This window comes from Cervus canadensis, chromosome 18, assembly GCF_019320065.1.
Source record: "Cervus canadensis isolate Bull #8, Minnesota chromosome 18, ASM1932006v1, whole genome shotgun sequence".
Classification (NCBI taxonomy): Eukaryota; Metazoa; Chordata; class Mammalia; order Artiodactyla; family Cervidae; genus Cervus; species Cervus canadensis.
Window position 1 is genome coordinate 36,514,913 of NC_057403.1, and position 25,101 is coordinate 36,540,013.

Below are 25,101 nucleotides of genomic sequence, written 5' to 3' on the forward strand. Positions count from 1 at the left end.
TAGAGTGTGGGGTAAAAGTCACACGACTCGGTGATAGACTGATTCTGAGGCTGAAGAAAGGAAGAATAAAAAAAAAAAAAAAGAAAGAAAGGAGGAATCAAGGCCTTCTCTTAGGTTTGGGGCTTGGATCAATAATAGTGGACTTATTGGAGAAGAATCAGGTGCTAGAAGAATCAAGAGTTCCATCTGGACCATGAAGTTGGAGGAGCCGTGACCTAGCCAGGTGCAGAGATCGACTTGGTCATGGGCTATTTGTATCTGGTGCTAAGAGGTTAGGCTGGGTCAGAGATACAAATGTGGGTATCTCCAAACATGATGCTTAAAGGTACTGGATGAGCCCCGAGACACTCTGACATTCGAGGGCTGAGTGGAGGAGGAGGGACTAAGACTAATCAAAGGAAACCCAGAAGATTGAAATCAACAGAAGAAAGATTCAGAAGAGAAGTGGTAGGCTGGGTCAAATGCTGCTGAGAGGCTATGAAGGATGTGAGCAGAGATGTGTCCATTAAATTTAGCTGTTTGAGGTCATTGGGAGAAGAGTTTCACTGGAGAATCAACCTAGAAACCAGACTGGATTAAACAGAAGAGGTGAGAAAGCATGTACGGTCTTGACAATTCTTTTCAAATTTTCTTTTAACAGGAGTAAGGAAGTGGGGTGTAGCTGCAGGTGTGTGTGGACTCAGGTGAGGGTGGCTGTTGTTTTAAGATTTTTTTATGCGGACCATTTTTAAAGTCTTTATAGAATTTGTTACAATACTGCTTCTGTTTTATGTCTTTTTTTTGCATGCGAGGCATGTGGGATCTTAGTTCCTCCACCAGGGTTGAACCCACACCCCCTGCACTGGTAGGTGAAGCCTCAACCACTGGACCACCAGGGAAGTCCCTGTTGTTGTTGTTTTTAATGGAATTTACTAGAGCCATTTTCTCCAAACTTCAGTCATTGAAGAACATTCTGTTTTTGTCCCATCCTTATACCATGGGTACTCTATACTTAAAATGTTTCTTAAAATCAACTCACTTTTAATTTAAACAAATTTACCTTGAACACTTACTTTAAGCAATTACTACAGTACATCAAATGGGAAACCAATATCTCTTGCCATGAACAAAAGGTAACTGATTTGAAAATCAGTACAATGAAAATAAAGCACACAAAAAAAAAAAAGAAAAGAAAGCACAATGTCAGTAAACTAAGTGGTTATTATTGCTTGCTGAGGACTGATCCTGGGACCAGCTCTGTTTGAAAAGGGAAATCATGAGGTGTTAGATGTTAAAGACATATCAACATCAAAGGGAAACATTCTCCTTGAAGGACTGAAAGAGAATTGAAAGGAAAATAATTGTTTCTCTGTGTGATTTAAAATCACCTACTACCAGACCTAACCTCTGGGAAACACCTCTTAGAACACTTCCTTTTTAAATTAAGATATAACCTGCACTTAGTTGAGTGCACAAATCTTAAATGCAGAGCTTGATGAATTTTTACATATGTATATACCAATGTAATTACCACTCAGCTCAAGACATAGAATTGTCCAGCAAGGCCAGGGCCAGGCTTAAAGCATAACAGACAAAGGCTGTGTCCTCACGGCATTGACTTTGCTCATCCTGGTACCCCTGGTGCCTAGTACAGTGCTAGGACATAGGAGGTAGTCTGTGTCTTTTTAGCTTATTTATCTATTTTTTTTTTCTGTAAGTATCCTATAGTGAAAGTGAAAGTTGCTTCAGTTCAGAAAGTTGCTTACTCACGTCCAACTCTTTGTGACCCCGTGGACCATATAGTCCATGGAATTCTTCAGCCCAGAATACTGGAGTGGATAGCCTTTCCCTTCTCCAGGGGATCTTCCCAACCCAGGGATAGAACCCAGGTCTCCTGCATTGCAGGTGGATTCTTTACCAGCTGAGCCACAAGGGAAGTCCAAGAATACTGGAGTGGGTAGCCTATCCCTTTTCTAGTGGATCTTCCCAACCCAGGAATTGAACCAGCGTCTCCTGCATTGGAGGCGGATTCTTTACCAACTGAGCTATGCGGGAACGCTGTAAGTATTCTATAAAGAATATGTATTATTTCTGAGTTAAAAACCAGTCTTATCTGAACTCTAATTTTCTAGAGGGTCTAATCCAGAACCTATCAGTCAAAATCTATCAGAGCAACATCAGGACATCCCTCTGGATATAAAACCCAGCCTGAGAAGACAGAAGTGTCCAAACAGAAAGATCCAGGAACAATTCTGTTTGAGATGCAAACGATTTCTCTTGCTTCCCCATTTCCACCTGGTCCCCCATTAACCTGTGTTTTTGCTTTCACACCCTCATACACAATAGCTGAGAACACCAAAGCCGATTTGTCTGCTCTCCTCAATAAAATAGTGACAGCAAGACAAGTAAGTCTTTAAAAATTTAAAAAGCCCGATAAGTCCTCCATTCAGCATCTGCCACAGAAGGAAACGGCCTCTGGCGTATGCCTCTTGTGCTCCCCACTTCCCCATACGCCTCCTGTACAAACACCTCTCTCCATGGCTTACTCTCAGCTGCTTGCAGGAGGGTGCTAGGGCCCCTTGCTGGGGGAGTTGGAGGAAGGGGAACCCCCTTAAATTCAGAAGAGTGAAACTAAGAGTTGTTCTTCAAGCATGTTAGGGATCAAAGCCTGAGATCTGAAGCTTTGGCAAGAAGACAGCCATCTGCCGGCCTGGGTGGGCCCCAGCTGGGGGCCTGGATAGCGCTGCCAGGTGCTATCCACACCCAGCTAAGCCTGCCTGTGACAAGGCAGGTATTAGGACTGGCCCGGGAAGGCCACATCCCTGAGCAGATGCTGCAGGAAAGGAAGCATTCAGAACCATTGTGATTAAATTAATACAGGAATTGGGGCAGGGGGTCGGGTAGTAAAGAGGAAGAGGAAAACAATTACCAAACCAAATTAACCCATGTTGCCATTTTAACTTCTTTGCTTCTAGTGTTTTTCCTATGCATAACTTTAAAAAAATGATACAACTAGTATCCTTTTTGCATAATAAGTAAGAAGAACATTATGATTAAAACCAAGATCCTTCTTGATTCCTACTTAGGCATTCCCATCTCTGCCTTCAAAGAGGCAAAGACTCTGAGGTGCCTTCCTCTGTACATTTAAAAAATACTTTTATATAAATGTCATAGTCCTATAACTTGCTTTTTCCAGATGATCATATATTTTTGAGTATTATCCAAGTTGTTACTGTTGTTCAGTCACCCAGCCGTGCCTGACTCTTTGCGACCCCATGGACTGCAGCACGCCAGGCTTCCCTGTCCTTCACCATCTCCCAGAGCTTGCTCAAACTCATGTCCATTGAATCAGTGATGCCATCCAACCATCTCATCCTCTGTCATCCCCTTCTCCTCCTGCTCTCAATCTTTCCCAGCACAGGGTCTTTTCTAGTGAGTTGGCTCTTTGCATCAGGTGGCCAAGGTATATCCAAGTTGATACACATGAAATTTACTCCTTTCTTGCCTTCAGCATGTATATAACCCACATGTTTCTGGTAAGCATACCAACAGCCAACACTTAATCTCATTCCTCTCTACCAGAAACTATTCCAAGTATATTAACCCCTTGAATACTTTTGAGACTGAGGAGGACAGAGGGATAAGTCAAATAAATTTCTTGTCACACAGCTGCTAAGTGGCAGGGTGGGATCTGGTGCCCAAGTCTGAGGTCAAAGTTCAGACTCTTACTCACTACACCATCCAACCTGCATCTGTGTCGCTTCCTAGTTTTTGATTGTGCAAATGTGGTCCCAGTGTTGGATTAGTTAGGCACTGCTGGGTAGCCAACCATTCCTAAAATGTAGTCTCCTAAAGCAGTAACAGTTTGCTATTTCTCATGATTCCGTGGGTAGACAAGATGGTTCTTCTGATCTTACCTGGACTCACTCAGTGGCTGTGGTCAGCTGGCAGCTTGGCTGGCTGGCCCACAATGGCCTCACTCTCATGTCTGGAGCATCAGTTAGGACGTCTGGCCTTCTCCTTCCAGCCAGACTTTGTCATGTGATGGCAGAAATGTTCCAAAAAAGTAAGGGCAGAAGGTCCCTGAGATCTAGCTTAGAACCTGGCAATAATCACTTCTGTTGCAGTCTGTTGGTTAAAGTGAGCCACGAGACCAGCTCAAATTCAAAAGATGGGAAAAGAGACCCCACCTTTTGATAGGAGAGACTGCAGAGAATTTGTGGCCATTTTTAATCCATTAAAGCAACTATCTTTACATGTGTTCCTGGTGCATAGGGAGCATGTGTCTCTAGGTTGTGTACCAAGAAGTAGTAGTGCTGGAACTACAATTCAACTTCAGTTCTTTAACTAGTCAAAGAGTTGTTTTTTTTTTTAACTGATATATAATTCATATACCATAATATTCACCATTTTTAAGTGCAGAATTCAAGAGTTTCTAAGTTGTGCAACCATCACTATTATATACTCCAGGATATTAATTAATTAATTAATTAATTAATTTCTTTTATTAAAAAGAAATCCCTAACCCATCTGCAGTCAGTCCCTATTCCTCTCTCCTTAGCCTCTGGCAAGCATCTAAGCATTTAACTGTTTGGATATTTCATAGAAACAGGATTATACAATATGTGATCTTTCATGTCTGGCTTCTTTAACTGAGCATAATGGTTTCAAAGGTCATTTACACTGTAGCATGTATCAGGATGGCATTCCTTTTTTTGGCTGAATAATATTCCACTGTGTAGATTAACTACATTTTATTCAACCATTCATCAGTTGATGGACATCTCTGTTGTTTCTATTTTTATGCTACCATGAATAATGCTGCTAAGAACATTCATACACAAGTTTTTACACAAACACATTTTCAGTTCTCTTAGATATATATACCTCAGAATGGAATTCCTGGTATATATTACCAGGAATTTAGGTATATTACCAGAATGGTAATTCTATGTTTAACTCCGTGATGAACTGCAAAACCTTTGTCCACAATGGCGAGACTATTTCACATTTCTACCAGAATGAATGAAGTTTCTATTTTCTCCATATCTTTGCCAACACTTGTTAATTTCCATGTTAAAAAATTAGTCATTTTAAAAAACAGCCATCCTAGTGGATGTGAAGTGGTATCTCACTGTGATTTTGATTTGTGGTTCCCTAATGACTAGTGATGGTAAGCATTTTTTCATGTGTTTGTTGGCCACTTGAATGTCTTAGAGACAGATCTATTCAAATCCTTTGTCCATTTTAAAAATGGGTGCTTGTCTTTTTATTGTTGAGTTGTAAGAGTTCTCTATATATTCTGGATACTAGATCCTAATTCAAATACTTGATGTCTGTTCATTTTCACAATAGTGTCCTTTAAAGAACAAAAGTTTTTATTTTGATGAAGTCCAATTTATCTATTGTTTCTTTGGTTGCTCATGCTTTTGGTGTTGCATCTAAAAAATTGTTGCCTAATCCAAGGTTATGAAGATTTACACCTATGTCTTCTAAGAGTTTTACAGTGTTAGCTCTTACATTTAGGCTTTCAATTCAGTTTGATTTTGCTTTTGAGGATGGTGTGAGGTAAGAGTTCAGCTTCATTCTTTTAGATATCCTGTTGTCCCAGTACTATTTGTGGAAAAGATTATTCTTTCTCCATTGGGACCCTTGTTGAAAATCAGTTGCTACCATTACAATATCAAGTAGTAAGAACGACAGCATCCTTGCCTTGTTCCTGGTTTGGGAATGGTTCTATTGTTTCATCATTAAGTTTGGTTTCATGTAGGTAGGGAGATATGTCAAGAACAGGAATTTCCCTTTAACTCTGATTTACTAATGTTTAATCATAAATAAGTAAGAATTTTATCACCTACTTTTTCATGCAGGTATTGAGATGATCACATTTTTCTCCTTTAACCATACAGTGTAGTATATTACATAAACAGTTTCTTCCTTTTTTTTTTTTTTTTGGCTGTTGAAATGCCCCTGCATTCCTGGAATAACCAGTTGTGATTATTTTCTGCCCTGAATTCCTTTTCTAGCTCCATGTCTTAGATTATGCTTTGGAGGGGCAATGGCATTTCCTGTCTGGGTCCTCATCAAAAACTCCAGTTTCTTAGTTGAATGTTCTCCCAGAAGCTTCTGGAAGCTTGGATTTGCTCATTAGTAACGTGGTGGGGGTGGCCAAGAGGCTCCAGGGCAAAGCCAGTGCTTTCAGCTGTGTGAGTATTTGCTGGAGAGAAACCAGGTGAAAGTCAGGTGGGAGGCAAACAGCAGTCTCCCAAAGTCACCTGCTTTTGTCCTTAAGCAATGGAATTCAAATTCTCTGTCCTTGTCTCTAAAGTTTATTCTATCTCATGAACATTTTTTTTCCCTGTGAAAAGTATAATTGAACCATTCTGTGTTCTGAGCACTTTCTATATGCCAGACAAGGTGCTTAGGGCTCTCATATTAACACTGGTAACAATAATTCCAGCTACCATTGGCTGATAGTTTACCTGGTTCTAGGTTATTGTTTTACAAAAGCTACTGCATTTCGGAACTTCCCTGGCAGTACATTGGTTAAGACACCATGCTCCCAGTGCAAGGGGCATGGGTTCGATTCCTGGTTGGGGAAATAAGATCCCCCAGGCCCCACAGTGTGGCCAAAATAGATAAATAAATTTAAAAAACCCAATTTCTAAAAAAAAGTATCATCTCTAATTTACAGATGAGGAATCTGAGGCTGAGAGAGGCTAACTTGCAGAGGTTAGGTTCAAAATCAGACAGAGCTGAGGTTCAAAATCAGGCTTGTCTCACTGCAGAGCCCGTGCCCTTAACCACAGCTGGACACACTGTGGGTAATTAATGAGCTCTGTCAGCCCAAACTCCCATGATCAGTATTAAGCACCGATGGTTCCCTGTGACCAGCGCGTGACTGAGCAGGGCCACACATGACGGGCTGGAATCATCTGTGGTCTAACTGGTCTCAATGTCGGGCCATGACACTTGCTCACATGAGGTGTTCTGCAGTAACATCTCCCTTAGGGAAATTAGTGTGCACATTTTCAAAAAAGCTTTCACAAAATAACAGCTTTGAAATGTAATTCATCTACCATACAATTCCCCAATTTAAAGTGTACAATTCAGAGGCTTCCATGGCATCCCAGTGGTTGGGAAAAGAAGATTTCATTACCGGGGCCTGAGTTTGATCCCTGGTCCAGGAACTAGGATCCTGCAAGTTGCATGGCATGGCCAATAAAATAAAAGGTTTCAAAATAAATTAATTAAGTGCACAATCCAATATTTTTTGTATAGTTACAGACTTGAACAACCATCACCATGATCAATTTTAGAATAGTTTCATCACCCCAAAAAGAAGTTTTAAACTCTTTAGTAGTTACTCCTCATTTTCTCCCAAAGTCCCCACTATTGGGCAACTGCCAATCTGCTTCTGTCTCTACAGATGTGCCTATTCTGAGTATTTCACCTAAATGGAATTATACAGTATGTGGTCTTTAGTGACTGGCTTCTTTCACTTTGAATAATGTTTTCAAGGTTCATCCATGTTGTAGCATTTGCCAGTACCTCATTACTTTTTATTTTTAAGTAATATTCCATTGTGTGGATATACCACATTTTGTTTATACATTCATCATTTGATGGACACTTCTCGACTATTATGAATAATGCTGCTATGAATATGCAGAGAAGCTTTTAGGTGGACATATGTTCTCAATTCTCATGCTTCAGTTTTTACATGGCATTATTTATTTTAGTGCAATCTCTGTCCATACCCAATTCAACCTCTTCCAACTTAAAATGCTCAAGAACATGGATGAAGAAATGGCAACCCACTCCAGTTTTCTTGCCTGGAAAATCCCAGGGACAGAGGAGCCTGGTGGGCTACAGTCCATGGGATTGCAAAGAGTCACACAACAACTGAACACCTGAGCCCACATGAAAGGTGTTAACAACCTAATCCCTGGAACTGGTAACTATGTTACTTTTCAAGGCACAAAGGACTTTGCAGATGTGATTAAATTAAGGATATTAATTTAAGAGAAGGTAAGATTATCCTTCTCTCAGCAGTGGCCATAAGACTAGAAAAAGTCAGTTTTCATTCCAATCCCAAAGAGAGGCAATGCCAAAGAATGCTCAAACTACTGCACTATTGCACTCATCTCACATGCTAGCGAAGTAATGCTCAAAATTCTCCAAGCCAGGCTTCAACAGCACGTGAATAGTGAACGTCCAGATGTTCAAGCTAGATTTAGAAAAGGCAGAGGAACAGAGCTCAAATTGCCAACAAATCCACTGGATCATCGAAAAAGGAAAAGAGTTCCAGAAAAACATCTACTTCTGCTTTATTGACTATGCCAAAGCCTTTGACTATGTGGATCACAACAAACTCTGGTAAATTCTTCAAGAGATGGGAATACCAGACCACCTGACCTGCCTCCTGAGAAGTCTGTATGCAGGTCAGGAAACAACAGTTAGAACTGGACATGGAACAACAGACTGGTTCCAAATCGGGAAAGGAGCACATCAAGGCTGTATATTGTCACCTTGTTTATTTAACTTATATGCAGAGTACATCATGAGAAACGCTAGGCTGGAAGAAGCACAAGATGGAATCAAGATTGCTAGGGGAAATATCAATAACCTCAAATATGCAGATGACACCACCCTTATGGCAGAAAGCGAAGAAGAACTAAAGAGCCTCTTGATGAAAGTGAAAGAAGAGGGAGAAAAAGTTGGCTTAAAACTCAACATTCAGAAAACTAAGATCATGGCATCTGGTCCCATCACTCATGGCAAACAGATGGGGAAGCAAAAGAAATAGTGATAGATTTTATTTTTTGGGGCTCCAAAATCACTGCAGACGGTGACTGCAGCCATGAAATTAAAAGACACTTGCTCCTTGGAAGAAAAGCTATGACCAACCTAGACAGCATATTAAAAAGCAGAGACATTACTTTGCCATCAAAGGTCCATCTAGTCAAAGCTATGGTTTTTCCAGTAGTCATGTATGGATGTGAGAGCTGGACTATAAAGAAAGCTGAGCACCGAAGAATTGATGCTTTTGAACTGTGATATTGGTGAAGACTCTTGAGAGTCCCTTGGACTGCAAGGAGATCCAACCAGTCCATCCTAAAGGAAATCAGTCCTGAATATTCATGGGAAGGACTGATGCTGAAGCTGAAACTCCAATTCTTTGGCCACCTGATGCGAAGAACTGACTCATTGGAAAAGACCCTGATGCTGGGCAGGATTGAAGGCAGGAAGAGAAGGGGATGACAGAGGATGAGATGGTTGGATGGCATCACCGACTCAACAGACATGAGTTTGGGTAAACTCTAGGAGTTGGTGATGGACAGGGAGGTCTGGTGTGCTGCAGTTCATGTGGTCACAAAGAGTCAGACATGACTGAGCAACTGAACTGAACTGAACTGAAAATTATTCTGGATTATCTGGGTCAGCCCAATGTCATAAAAAAGATTTTTATTCATGAAAGAGGGAGGGCCAGAGATGGAGAAGGAGATATGACGACAGAAGCCCTGTGATGACCCATGAGGAAGGCTCAGTCAATCATCGCTTTCTTTGAGGATGGAAGGATGTCATCCTCAGAGAATGTGGGCAGCCTCCAGATGCCAGACAAAGTAAGGGGATGTGTTCTCCCTGACAGCTTCCCTGGCAAGAATGCAGCCCTGTCAACACCTTGATTTTAGCCCAGTGACACATGTTTTGGGACTTCAGATCTCCTGAACTGTTAAGATAATACATTTGTTCTAAGTCACCAGGTTTGTAGTCATTTGTTACAGCAGCAATAGAAAAGTAAGACAATATACTTCTGCTTTCATTCATTCAGCGAAACTGTATCAAACACCTTCTATGTGATAGGTAACAGGCACAAGAGACTCTGGAATGAATAACCAGATGATGTCCCTGTCCTCATGGAGTTTATGTTCTAGTGGGAGAAAGTAGATAAAAAACAAATTTTAAAAAAGTAGATAAAACAAACAAATAAAAATGTAGTATGTCAGGTGGTGTTGAATGCTGTGGAGGAGGGTGAGACAGCTAGAAACTGATGGAACTCAGGGTTGGGTGGAGATGGAGGAGTGGGCAATGAAGGAACATCTGAGCAGGCATAGGAAGTGAGTCTGTTAAGTCTCTGGGGGAGACCATTTTACACAGGGGGGAGAGCAAGTGCAAAGGCCTGGAGATAGGAAGGCACTTAGTGTGTTTAAGGGACAGCAAAGAGGCCACAGTGGCTGAAAACGGGTGAACCAGGGGCAGAGACGCAGAGTGAGATTATAGATACAGGAGAGAGAAGAGGGCCAAATCATGTGGGGTCTTGAAGCCTTAGTAAGGATTTTAACTTACACTCTGAGCAAAAGGTGAAGTCCCTGGAGGCTTCTAAGCAGAAGAGTGATGGGATGTGACTTAAACTCTAAAAGGATCGCTCACTGCTGACTGGAGAACACAGTGGAGGGGAGCCAGGAGGGCAGCAGAGAGACCAATATGGAGGCCCTGGCAGTAATCCAGGGAAGAGACGATGCGGTTCAGCCCAGGGTGATAGTAATGGAGTTGGTGAGGATAGGAGTCAGGATATATTTTGGAGGGGATGAAATATAATTTGCTGAAGGAGCAGATGTGAGTGTGAGAAAAAGGGAGGAGTCAAGGAACTCCATGTTTTTTGGCCTAAGCAACTGGAAGAATAGAGGTAATATCTAGAGAGGTGAAGGCTGTGAAGAAGGTATAATGGGAAGACTGGTGTTTCAGTTACCTATTGGAACAAAAATAAATCACCCAAATGTATTAGTTTAACAATGATTTATGATTTCTCTTGAGTACATGGGTTGGCAGTCTGGCTGTTCTTTGGCTGATCTAGCCTGGGTTGAGTCAAGTGGTTATCTGATAGCCCATCCGGGGCTGGAAGGTCCAAGACGGTCTCCCCCACATGGCTGGGTCCAGGGCCAGCTGCTGGATGGGCTGCCTTGCTCAGCTACTTTGCTCAGCTTTCCACGCGGGCTCTCATTTTTAGCGAGGTGAGTTTGGATTCTTTTCCACAGTGGCCGCAGGATTCCAGAATGGGAGAGTAAAAGCTGCAAAGCCTCTTACATTCTAGGTTCTGACATTTCTACTCCATCACTTTCTACTGATAAAAGCAAAATACAAGGCCAGCCCAGGTTTGGGGAAGGGGTAGAGATGTGTGTGAAGAAATTAATGCTCACACTGCAAACAGGCATGGACACAAGGGTGGGGTGATTCACTACGACAATTCTTATACCAGTTACTACAATGAGGAATTGGTTTGTGGGCACATTAAGTCTGAGATACTTCATAGACATCTGGGTGGAGATGTTGAGTAGGCTGCTGGATACAGGAGTCTGGAGTAGAGGAGAAGGGTTTAGGGAGAGTATACATTTGGAAATAATCCTATAGTAATTAAGTCCACAAAACTATAGGAGATAACCAAGAGAGAGAGTATAGACAGAGAAAATGGTTTAAAAACAGAGTCCTAAAAAAAAAAAACCCCAAAACTGAGTCCTGATGCATTTCAATGTTAAGAGGCTGGGTCGACAAGGAGAGATCAACAAAGTTGACTAAAGAGGTAAGAAGAAATGGAGGAGAGAGTGCCATTCTGGAATCAAGGAAAGGAAGTTTTGTAAGGAGCAAGGAGGAGTCAAATTCTGCAGCTGACAGACTGAGCAAGACTAGGGACTGATAAATGGCTGTTCAGTTGATCCTACAGTGGAAATCACTGGCAAGCTTTGTGAGAGACATTCCGGGTGTCCACTGAGGCAAAAACTTGATAGGAGTTGGTAAAAGAAAGGATGGGACACATGGAGACAGACGTTCAGACCAGTTTTTCAGGACTTTCACTGGGAAAGGGAGCAGAAAAATGAGGTAACAGCAAGAGGGAGATATAGGTCAAGATAGAATTTTTCCCCCAATATTTTATTAATGAAAAATTTCAAACACCAAATGGTTGAAAGAATTTAACACTGAACACATAGAGCCACCACTTGGATTCTTCTGCCCACATTTTCCTCGACTTGCTTTATCACATATATGTCCATCTATCTACCCATTTCCAAGATAGGCTTTTAATTCTTTTTTAACATTGACACATTATAGCAAGACTGAAGGTTTCTGGGAAAATCCAGTGGGTAGAACAAATTGATGAGGGAAGAGCAAGTCAGGAGAAGGATTATGAGTACAATGGGCTGGTGGGAAAGAGGGGCTGCGATCGAGTGCTAAGGAAGGAGTTGGCTTTCAAAAAGGAGCACAGACAGAATAGCCATCATTATAGGAGTGAAGGCAAGGCACAGATGCCAGAAGGTAGGCGCATGCGAATGTGGGAGCTTGTGGAAGTTATCTCCTAATGAAGTCATCCGCTGAGAGTGAATACAGGGGGCGGAGGAAGTGGTGTAAATTAGAAGAGAAAGGAAAGAGGTGAGCAATAATCTTCTAGAAGAGTGGGAGGGTGATTTGTCTCAGAAATACAGGAAGAATGCCAAGCAACCATGGGGGTCCATCTGAAGTTAATGGTCAGGCATTTGAAATGAGACAACACGGCTTTGAGTTTTCCTCAGCCTTGTGCAGCTGCGTGGGTGCAGGTGCAGTCAAAGAGTTAGATGTAATAAATTTTTTTCCCAAGTGAGTACAGCAGAGGGGCAGAGAAGTACATGAGGATGTACATGAAAGTATGACAATAATACTGGAACATGGAATTAAAGCCACACAAAGAGGGAAGTGAGGAAACGATAAGGGTAAGAGACAATGGAGAGGTGGTGGGATAAATGGACTGCAGGTCCCAAAAGGGTCAGAGAATAGATAGAGTTTCGGGTGGCAATTAGTGAGCAGGATGCTGGAAGCTGAGATTATGGAGGGGCTGAAATTATTGGAATGATAAGGTCAAGGCCATGTTCATGGGAGTGAGTGACTGAGGTGAGGTGTAGAGGACAGAGTATTGGGGGAAAAGAGATCAGGGAACTGAGCAGTTTTTAAAAACAGCTTTCCTGAGATAAACCTTTCATACACTTTGCCCACTGAAAGTGTATAATTCAATGGTTTTTAGCATACTCACAGAGTTGTGTGAATCCATCACTAAAATCAATCTTAAAAACATTTCTTAAAAAAAAACAAAAAACATTTCTTATTACTTCCTAAAGAAACCCATATCTGTTTGCCATCAACTCCTATCTCTCCACATTCCCCAGCCCTAGGCAACCACTACTCTACCTAGAGTATCTGTGGATTTGCCTCTGGACAGTTTACACCAATGGAATCTTATAATATGTGGTCCTCTGTCACTGGTTTCTTTCACTTGGCAGGATATTTTTGAGAGTCATCCTTTATGTTAATACTGGAATGACTAAAATTATGACTGCTGGTGTTGGAGAGGACAGTGATCCAGCAGTTAAAAAACCTTCAAGGAAAGGGAAGTGACCCAGTGTCTGCAGATGTCTGCTATAAGGAGGGGAAGAAGATGGTACAGTTTGATGAAATCAGAGTTAGTGCAAAGAAAGAGAGGTTTACTCCAGGCAGTCCATTAAGAGAAGATGATAAGGCTGGCTAAAAGGTACCAGAACCAGAAGGTCAAAAACCAGAGTTGTGCACCCAGGGATCCCACGCTCTCTCAGGTTGCCTGATGCTCCTTTCCCTCATCTCACCCGCCAAAGCCTCCAGAGCTCCCACACGCCACAGCCTTTCCTTTCACGCATGTTAGGTTGCTGTCTGATTGACTTCATCACCAGGTCCTACATTTCCAGGACAGGGAATGGGACTGGCTCAACCCAGCCCGACAGTTGGTGTCCCCCTGGATCTGTTATTCACTCCCGGTTCACTCCGTCATGGCCTGAGTGGTCACAGTGGGGTCATGAGACAACACGGCAGCTCAGGCAGTGGATTGAGAGCCTCTCAGAACTGACATGACTGAGAAGAGGAGGAGCAACCTCACGGGATCCCTGAGGAAGACACCAGAGAAGAAAGCAGGGCAGCTGTGCTTAGACGTTCAGGGCACTGCTGTCCCTGTGGTGGAGCTCCGGGCTAACGCCACTTGTGGGCTGTCCCAGCCTGGGGAGCAATTTCTGGCTGTCCCACACCTCCCCAGCCATCCCAGCAATAAACCCTCACTGCTCAGCAGGCAGGAGTCAGCCCTGCTACCTGAGGAAGCCTGACTAACACACTATCTTCTCACAAACCAGTGCTGGAGGATTTGCTGAGGCCTTTTCCTCTCATTTCACAGAAACTTCAGAGAGAGAAATCTCATCAAAAGAGGTCAGTCCAACCACAACCCTGCCAATGCCCTGAGCTGATCCGCATGGAAGAGACAGAAAGGAAAACAAGAACAAAGGAAAGAACTCTCTGAATTTGAGGGGGAGGGGAGTTGAAGGTTATTTTATTTTTAGAAAGTATTATGATTAAAATAAATAAATAAACATACAAACAACACAATTACTGAAATTAAAAATACTCTAGAAGGAATTAGTAGCAGAATATCTGAAGCAGAAGAACAAATCAGTGAGCTGGAAGATAAAATGGTGGAAATAACTTCTGAAGAGCAGAATAAAGTAAAAGAATGAAAAGAACTGAGGATAGTCTCAGAGACCTCTGGGACAATATCAAACGTACCAACATTCAAATGATAGGGGTCCAAGAAGAAGAAGAGAAAAAGAAAGGGTATGAGAAAATTTTTGAAGAGAGTATAGTTGAAAATTTCCCCAACACGGAAAAGGAAATAGTCCATCAAGTCCAAGAGGTACAAAGAGTCCCATACAGGATAAACCCAAGGAGAAACATGCCAAGACACATACTAGTAAAGCTAACCAAGACTAACAAAGAAAGAATATTAAAAGCAGAAAGGGAGAAGCAACAAGTAACATACAAGGGAAACCCCACATGCTTAACAGCTGATCTTTCAACCAAAACTCTGCAGGCCAGAAGGGAATGGCAGGATATATTTAAAGTATTGAAAGGGAAAAATCTACAACCAAGAATACTGTACCCAGTAAGGATCTCATTCAAAATTGATGGAGAAATAAAAAGCTTTTCAGGCAAGCAAAGTTAAGAGAATTCAGTACCACCAAACCAGCTTTACGACAAATGTTAAAGGGACTTATATAGTCAAGAAATACAAGAGAAGAAAAAAGATCTACAAAATCAACCCCAAATAATTAAGAAAATGACAATAGGAACGTATATATCAATAATTACTTTAAATGTAAATGGATTAAATGCTCCAACCAAAAGACACAGGCTGGCTGAATGGATACAAAAACAAGACCCATATACATGCTATCTACAAGAAACCCACTTCAGACCTCAAGATACATATAGACTGAAAGTGAGAGGACAGAAAAATACATTCCATGCAAATGGGAAGGAAAAGAAAGCTGGAGGAGCAATCCTCATATCAGACAAAATAGACCTTAAAATAAAGAAGATTACAAGAGAGAAGGAAGGACACTAGATAATGATCAAGGGATCAATCCAAGAGGAAAGTGAAAGTGAAGTCGCTCAGTTGTATCTGACTGTTTGCAACCCTGTGGACTGTAGCCTACTAGGCTCCTCCATCCATGGGATTCTCCAGGCAAGAATACTGGAGTGGGTTGCCATTTCCTTCTCCAGGGGATCTTCCCGACCCAGGGATCAAACTCGGGTCTCCCGCATTGCAGGCAGACGCTTTACCCTCTGAACCACCAGGGAAGCCCAGTTGTAAATATCTATGCACCCAACCTCAATACATAAGACAAACACTAACAGACATAAAAGGAGAAATTGACGGTAACACAATAATAGTAGGAGACTTTAACACCCCACTCACACCAATGGACAAATCATCAAAACAGAAAATTAATAAGGAAACACAAGTCTTAAATGATACATTAGATGAGATAGATCTCACTGATATCTTCAGGACATTCCATCCAAATGCAGAAGAATACACCTCTTCTTGAGTGCACGTGGAACTTTCTCCAGGGTAGACCACATCTTGGGTCACAAATCAAACCTCAGTAAATTTAAGAAAATTGAAATTGTATCAAGCATCTTCTCTGACCACAACACTATAAGACTACATATCAATTACAAGAAAAAAACTGTAAGAAACACAAACACATGGAGATTAAACAACACGTTTCTATATAACCAACAGGTTACTGAAGAAATCCACAGGGAAATCAAAAAATTTCTAGAAACAAATGACAATGAAAACATGACAACTCAAAACCTATGGGATGCAGCAAAGGAAGTTCTAAGAGGGAAGTTTATAGCAATACAATCCTACCACAAGAAGCAAGAAAAACATTGAATAGACAACCTAACTTTACACCTGAAACAACTGGAAAAAGAAGAACAAAAACCCCCAAAATTAGTAGAAGGAAAGAAATCATAAAGATCTGAGCAGAAATAAATGAAAAAGAAATGAAGGAAACAATAGTAAAGATTAATAAAACTAAAAGCTAGTTCTCTGAGAAGATAAACAAAATTGACAAGCCTTTAGCCAGCTGCTGCAGTTGCTAAGTCGCATCAGTCATGTCCGACTCTGTGCAACCACACAGACGGCAGCCCACCAGGCTCCTCTGTCCCTGGGATTCTCCAGGCAAGAATACTGGAGTGGGTTGCCATTTCCTTCTCCTTTAGCTAGACTCATCAAGAAAAAAAGAGAAGAATCAAATCAACAAAATTAGAAATGAAAAAGGATAGGTTACAACAGACAATGCAGAAATACAAAGGATTATAAAAGACTATTATGAACAACTACATGGCAATAAAATGGATAACCTGGAAGAAATGGATAGATCCTTAGAAAAGCTCAACCTTCCAAGACTGAACGAAGAAGAAACAGAAATTATGAACAACCCAATTACAAGCACTGAAACTGAAGCTGTGATCAAACATCTCCCCAAAAAACAAAAGCCCAGGACCATTCACAGGAGAATTCTATCAAACATTTAGAGAAGGGCTAATGCCTATCCTTCTAAAACTCTTTCAAAAAATTGCAGAGGAAGGAACACTTCCAAACTCATTCTACGAGGCCATCATCACCCTGATACCAAAATCAGACAAAGACAACACAAAAAAAGAAAACTACAGGCCAATATCACTGATGAACATAGATGCAAAAATCCTCAACAAAACTTTAGCAAACAGAATTCAGCAACACATCAAAAAGCTCATACACCATGATCAAGTTGGGTTTATTCCAGGAATGCAAGGATTCTTCAATATATGCAAATCAATCAATGTGATACACCATTTTAACAAATTGAAAGACAGAACCACATAATAATCTCAATAGATGCAGAAAAAGCCTTTGACAAAATTCAGCACCCATTTATGATTAAAACTCTTCCAAAAATGGGCACAGAAGGAATCTACCTCAACATAGTAAAGGCCATATACGATAAGCCTACAACAAACATTATTCTCAATGGTGAAAAACTGAAAGCATTCCCCCTAAGATCAGGAACAAGACAAGGGTGTCCACTTTCACCACTATTATTCAACATAGTTCTGGAAGTCCTAGCTACAGCAATCAGAGAAGAAAAAATAAATAAAAGGAATACAGATCAGAAAAGAAGAAGTAAAGCTGTCACTGTTTGCAGATGACATGATACTGTACATAGAAATCCCTAAAGATAGTATCAGAAAATTACTAGAGCTAATCAGTGAATTCAGCAAAGTTGCAGGATACAAAATCAATACATAGAAATCACTTGCATTTCTACATACTAACAATGAAAAATCAGAAAGGAAAACAACGAATCAATCCCATTCACCACTGCAACAAAAAGAATTAAATATCTAGAAATAAACTTAGCTAAGGACACAAAAGAACTGTACACAGAAAATTATAAGACTCTAATGAAAGAAAACAAAGATGACATAAACAGATGGAGAGATACTCCATGTTCCTGGGTAGGAAGAATCAATATTGTGAAAATGATTATACTACCAAAAGCAATCTACAAATTCAACACAATCCCTATCAAATTACCAAAGGCATTTTTCACAGAACTAGAACAAAAAATTTCACAATTCATATGGAAACACAAAAGACCCTGAATAACCAAAGCAGTCTTAAGAAAGAAGAATGGAGCTGGAGGAATCAACCTTCCTGACTTCAGATTATACTACAAAGCTAAAGTCATCAAGATAGTATCATGTTGGCACAAAAACAGAAACATAGACCAATGGAACAAGATAGAAAGCCCAGAAATAAACCCATGCACCTATGGGTACCTTATTTTTTGACAAAGGAGGCAAGAATATACAATGGGGCAAAGACAGCCTCTTCAATAAATGGTGCTGGGAAAATTGGACAGCTACATGTAAAAGAATGAAATTAGAACACTCCCTAACACCATACACGAAGATAAACTCAAAATGGATTCAAGACCTAAATGGAAGACCAGAAACTTTAAAATTCTTAGAGGAAAACATAGGCAGAACACCCAATGACATAAATCAAAGCAAGATCCTCTATTACCCACCTCCCAGAGTAATGGAAATAAAAACAAAAGTAAACAAGTGGGACCTGATTAAACTTAAAAGCTTTTGCACAGCAAAGGAAACTATAAACAAAGTGAAAAGACAACCCTCAGAATGGGAGAAAATAATAGCAAAGGAAACAACTGACAAAGGATTAATCTCCAAAATATATAAGCAACTCATATAACTCAATGCCAGAAAAACAAACAGCCCAATTAAAAAGTGGCAAAAAGATCTAAACAGACATTTCTCCAAAACAGACATACAGATGGCTAACAAACACATGAAAAGATGCTCAACATCCCTCATTATTAGAGAAATGCAAATCAAAACTACAACAAAATATCACCTCACACTGGTCAGAATGGCCACCATCAAAAAGGCTACAAACAATAAATGCTGGAGAGGGTGTGGGAAAAGAGAACGCTCTTGCACTGCTGGTGGGAATGTAAATTGATACAGCCACTATGGTATGTATCCTTGATATTCATACCATATGAATATGGTATGGAGATTCCTTAAAAAACTAGGAATAAGATCACCATGTGACCCAGCAATCCTTCTCCTAGGCATATACCCTGAGGAAACCAAAATTGAAAAAGACACATGTATCCCACTGTTCACTGCAGCAATATTTACAATAGCTAGAACATGGAAGCAACCTAGATGTCCATCAACAGATGAATGGATAAAGAAGTTGTGGTATATATACACAATGGAATATTACTCAGCCACAAAAAGGAACACATTTGGGTCAGCTCTGATGAGGCAGATAAACCTAGAACCTATTATATAGAGTGAAGTGAGTCAGAAAGAGAAAGATAAATATCATATTCTCACGCATATGTACAAATCTAGAAAAATGGTACTGAAGAATTTATTTACAGAGCAGCAGTGGAGAAACAGACATAGAGAATAGACTTACGGACATGGGGAGAGGGGAGGAGAGGGTGAGATGTATGGAAAGAATAACATGGAAACATTCATTACCATATGTAAAACAGATAGCCATCGGGAATTTGCTATATGGATCAGGAAATTCAAACAGGGGCTCTGTATCAATCTAGAGGGGTGGGATGGGGCAGGAGATGGGAGGGAGGTTCAAAAGGGAGGGAATATATCTATACCTATGGCTGATTCATGTTGAGGTTTGACAGAAAAAAGAATTCTGTAAAGCAATTATCCTTCAACTAAAAAAAAAATTAAAAACAAAAACAAAACTCTAGCCAGTTCCAGCCTTCCACATGAGAGAAAGGAAACACCCAACCCCAGTCCACCCTAGACTTCATGTCCCAACTGAGGGCGGAACAACTGAGAAACAGTGAAGCTCATAGTCCATATGTACTGGCTCATGAAAAGACTGAGACCTGATCAGAGGACCACAGAACACTTCAACGCCCACACCTCACCACCTCACTACTTAGCCTCCTTTCAGGAGTTCCTTTGGGACTTCCCTGGTGGCTCAGATGGTAAAGCATCTGCCTACAATGCAGGAGACCCGGGTTCAATCCCTGGGTTGGGAAGATCTCTTGGAGAAGGAAATGGCAACCCACTCCAGTATTCTTGCCTGGAAAATCCCATAGACGGAGGAGTCTGGTAGGCTACAGTCCATGGGGTTGCAAAGAGTTGGACACGACTGAGCGACTTCACTTTTACCTGATACATTAAGTTTGGAGATATATATATATCAAGCTAAAAGGCAAAAATACAATTTGATGAGACAAAGCAAGCATCAGAGCCTGATTCAGACTCAGATATGACAGGGACGTTGCAATTATCAGACCACGAATTTACAATTACGCTAGGGGCTCCAATGGATAAAGTAGACAGCATGTGAGAAAGATGGGCAACATAAACAGAGAGCTGGAAATTCTAAGAAAGAACCAAAAAGAAATGCAAGAGGTCAAAAACACTGCAACAAAAATGAAGAATGCCTTTGGTGGGCTTATTAGTAGGTTGGACACAGTTGAGGAAAGAGTCCCTGAGCCTGAAGATATTTCAGTAGTAACCTCCAAAACTGAAAAATCAAACAATGAGAAAACAGAAAGTAATACTGAAGAACTGTGGGACAGTTACAAAAGGTGTCACGTATATGTAATGGGAATATCAGAAAGAGATGAGAAAAATGAACAGAAAATATTTGAAACAATAATGATGGAGAATTCCCCCAAATTAATGTCAAGACACCAAACCACAGAGCCAGTAAGCTCAGATAAAATCAAATAGAATAAATGTTGCCTTAATCCAGACTTCACTAGGCATAGCATTTTCAAACTACAGGAAGTCAAAAATAGAAAAAATCCTGAAAGAAGAAAGAAGGGGAAAAAAAATCACTTACAGAGGATCAAAGACAAGAATTAAAGCTGATGTCTCCTCAGAAACCATTTAAACAAGAAAAGAGTGGAGTGAAATTGCTAAAGTGTTGAGAGAGAAATTCCACAAACTCAGAATTCTATACCTTGTGAAATGATTCTTCAAAAGGAAAGGAGAAATACAGATTTTCTCAGACAAAAATCAAGAGAATTTGTTGCCAGTACATCTAACTATATGTTGTCTACAAGAAACCCACTTTAAATGTAAAGACACATATAGATTAAAAGTAAATGGATAGAGAAAGATATACCATACTGACACTAATCAAAAGAAAGCAGTGGCAGCTATACTCATTTTGGACTTCAGAGCAAGGGAAGTTATGAGGTATAAAGAGGGGCACTGAATAATGACAAAAGGGTCAACTGTCCAAGAAGACCATAACAGTCCTTACCATGTAGATGCCTAACAACAGAGCATTGAATTATGTGAGGCAAAAAATGACAGAACTGTAAGGGGAAATAGATGAATCCACTATTACAGCTGGAAACTTCAACAATCCTCTATCAGAAATAGACAGATCCAGCAGGCAGAAAATCAGTAAGGACATAAACTCAACAACACCATCAATCACCATCAATATAGACTACTTCACCCTCCAACAGCAGAATATATATTCTTCTCAAGCCCATATGAAACATTCACCAAGACAAACCACATTCCAGGCTATAAAATATATCTTACTAAAATTAAAAGGACAGAAATCATACAATGTCTGCTTTCAGACTTCATGGAACTAAACAAGAAATCAATAACAGAGAGATAGCTGGAAAATCCCCAAGTACTTGAAGAAAAAACAATACACTTCTAAATAACACACAGGTCAAAATTCAAGATAAATTTTAAAACATTTTGAACTAAATGAAAATACAACTCATCAAAATGTGTGGGATGCAGCAAAATTCATGCTTAAAGGGAAATTGTAGCACTAAACCATGTATTAGGAACTTGGAGCACTGAATCATCTGTTAGAAAAGAAGATTTAACTTCAATCATCTAAGTTCTCACCATAGGAAACCAGAAAAATAAGAGAAAATTATTTTCTTTTGTTTTGGCCATGTCATGCCACATGTGGGATCTTAGTTTCCCAACCTGGGATCAAACTTCCATTGTCCCCTGCAATGGAAGTGTGGAGTCTTAACCACTGGACCACCAGGGAAATCCCTAAGAGAAAATTAAACCCAAAATCAGGATGAGAAAAGAAATAGTAATTAGGGCAGAAATCAATGAAATTAAAAACTGCAAACCAATAGAGAAAATCAACAAAACTAAAAGCTGGTACTTCGAAAAGATCAATAAAATCAGTAAACCTTTAGCTAGACTAAGAAAGAAAAAGAGAAAAATTTCTGATATTAGAGATGAAAGAGGGAATATCACTAGAGATCCCCAGGATATTAAAAATAATCAGGGTATACTATGAACAACTCAATGTCCACAAATATGATAACCCAAATGAAATGGACCAATTTTCTGAAAGATACAATCTGTCAAAACTCACACAAGAAGAAATAGACAATCTAAATAGACCTGTATCAGTTAAAAATATTGAGTAAATGATGAATAACATTTCAAAACAAAAAGCATCAGACCCAGATGGATTCACTACTGAATTCTATCAAATGTTTAAGGAAAAAATTATACCAGTTCACTACAATCTCCCTCAGAAGACCAAAGCAAAGAGAATACTTCCTAACTCATTCTATAAAAACAGCATTAATCTAACACCAAAACCAAACAAAGACATTAAAGAAAAGCACAGAACAATATCTCTTATGAACACAGATGCAAAAATCCTCAACAGAACAATAGCAAATTGAATCAAATAATGTATAAAAATTACACATCATGACCTATTGGGATTTACCCCAGGTATACAAGGCTGGTTCAACATTTGAAAATCAATGTAATCCATCACATCAACAGGTTAAAGAAGAAAAATCATAGGATAATATCAATAGATGCAGAAAAAGCATTTGGCAAAATTCAACACAAATTCATGATAAAAGTTCTCTGTAAACTAGGAATAGTGGGGAACTTTTTCAACTGAATAAATAATTATCTACAAACCTCCTGAAGTTAACATCATGCTTCATGATAAGAAACTTGAGGTTTTCCCACTAAGATCAGGGATAAGGTAAATGTCCCCTCTTACCACTGCTTTTCAACATCATACTAGAAGTCCTAAATAAGGCACTAAGGTCAAAAAAAGGAAATAAAAAGGATGCATACTGAGAAGAAAGAAATAAAACAGTCTTTGTTTACAGATGACATTATTGTCTATGTAGTATATTAGAAAGAATCAAGCAAAAAATTCAGGAAATAATAAGTGATTATAGCAAGGCTGCAGGGCACATGGTTATTATTTTTTTTAAAGAAAATCTGGAGAAGGAAATGGCAACCCACTCCAGTATTCTTGCCTGGAAAAGTCCATGGACAGAGGAGCCTGGCGGGCTGCAGTCCATGGGGTTACATGACTGAGCATGTGTGCACCAGGGTGGAGGGAGATGGGTTGGTAGCAATAAACTGGTAGAACTAAAAAAAAAATAATAATAAATTAAAAATAAAAAGAAAATCACTTTCCAATATATCAGCAATAAACAAGTGGAATTTGAAATTAAAATCACAATACCACTTACATTAGTATCCCTCAAAATGAAATACTTAGGTATGAGTCTAACAAAATAGTATGAGGTCTAAATGAGGAAAGCTACACACTTCTGATGAAGGAAATCAAAGAAGTTAATAAATGGAGAGAAGTTCCATGTCCATGGATAGAAAGATTCAATACTGTCAAAGTGTCAGTTCTTCCCAACTTGATCACTGGATTCAATGCAACCCTAATCAAAATCCCAACAACTTATTTTGTGAACACTAGCAAACCTCTCTAGAGTTTATATGGAGAGTCAAAAGACCCAGCATGGCCAACACAATACTGAAGGAGAAGAACAAAGTTAGGAGGACTGACACTACCCAACTTAAAGACTTTATTAACCTACAGTAATCAAGACAGTGTGGTACTAGCAAAAGCACAGACAAGTAGATCAATAGAATAGAACAGAGAGCCCAGAAATACACCCACATAAATAAAGTCAACCAATCTTTGACAGAAGAGAAAAAAAAAATACAATGGAGAGTAAATAGTCTTTTCAACAAATAATGCTAGAACAACTGAACATTCACATGAAAAAAAAAAAAAGCATATAGATACAGACCTTACACTGTTCACAAAAATTAACTCAAAATAGATCACAGACTGTAAGATAAAACACAAAACTATAAAAACTAGTAGAAGATAACATATGACCTTGGGTTTGGCAATGACTTTTTAGATACAACACCAAAAGCATGATCTCTGAAAGAAAGAACTAATTAGTTGGATACTTCATTAAAATTAAAAACTTCTGCTCTGTAAAAGACACCTTTAAGGAAATGAAAAGACAAGTCACAGGCTGTATTTGCAAAAGATGTATCTGATAAAGGACTGTTAATGAAAACACACTTAAAATTCAACAACAAGAAAACAAAAAACCCAGTGAAGAAACGCACAAAAGATCTGAGAAGACGGAAAGTAAGCATATGAAAAGATGCTCCACATCATATGTCATGAGGGAAATGCAAGTTAAAACAATGAAATACACACCTATTAGAATGGCCAAAATCCAGAATGCTGTAACACTACCTGCTGACAAGAAGCACCAGGAATTCTCACTGATTGGACGTGGAAGCCTACTGGCAGGGAAGTCTGGGAAGTAATCCTACATCAACAACTAGAAGAGGGTGAATGACCCAGGTGGAGAGAGCCAATCCAAAGTATTTACTTCACCCTCCAGAGGCGTTACCAAATTTCACTCCCAACCACACAGGATCTTAGCAATACTTTGAGCTTTGCCAATTCAATAAATGAAAAACATCACCTTATTGTTTCAGTTAGCACTTCTTCCCAGTTGGCTTAATGGTAAAGAATCTGCCTGTCAATGCAGGAGACGCTGGAGACAGCTGGTTCGATCCCTGGGTCAGGAAGATCCCCTGGAGGAGGAAATGGCAACCCACTCCAGTATTCCTGCCTGGATAATCCTATGGACAGAGGAGCCCGATGGGCTACAGCCCATGGGGTCTCAAAGAGCCGGACACGACTGAGTACACCTCTTCCTTTGGGAGAAGTTGAGTGTCCTTGCTCACAGACCACTACAATGTGCACCCCTGTGAACAGAATTCAACGGGAGTACTGCCCTCTGCCGCTGTGCAACATGGCGGGCCTGTAATATAGCTACATACAATTTTAAT

The 25,101-nt window shown here is 40.0% G+C and overlaps 1 protein-coding gene and 1 non-coding gene across 3 annotated transcripts in view; one reads left to right on the forward strand and one right to left on the reverse strand.

Moving 5' to 3' along the window:
* Nucleotides 1-25,101, reverse strand: part of ZFP90 (ZFP90 zinc finger protein) — a 160,433-nt gene that overhangs the window by 11,724 nt on the left and 123,608 nt on the right. The window lies entirely within an intron of this gene.
* Nucleotides 19,899-19,970, forward strand: TRNAC-ACA. The gene has a single exon. It is a non-coding gene; the product is annotated as a tRNA-Cys (tRNA).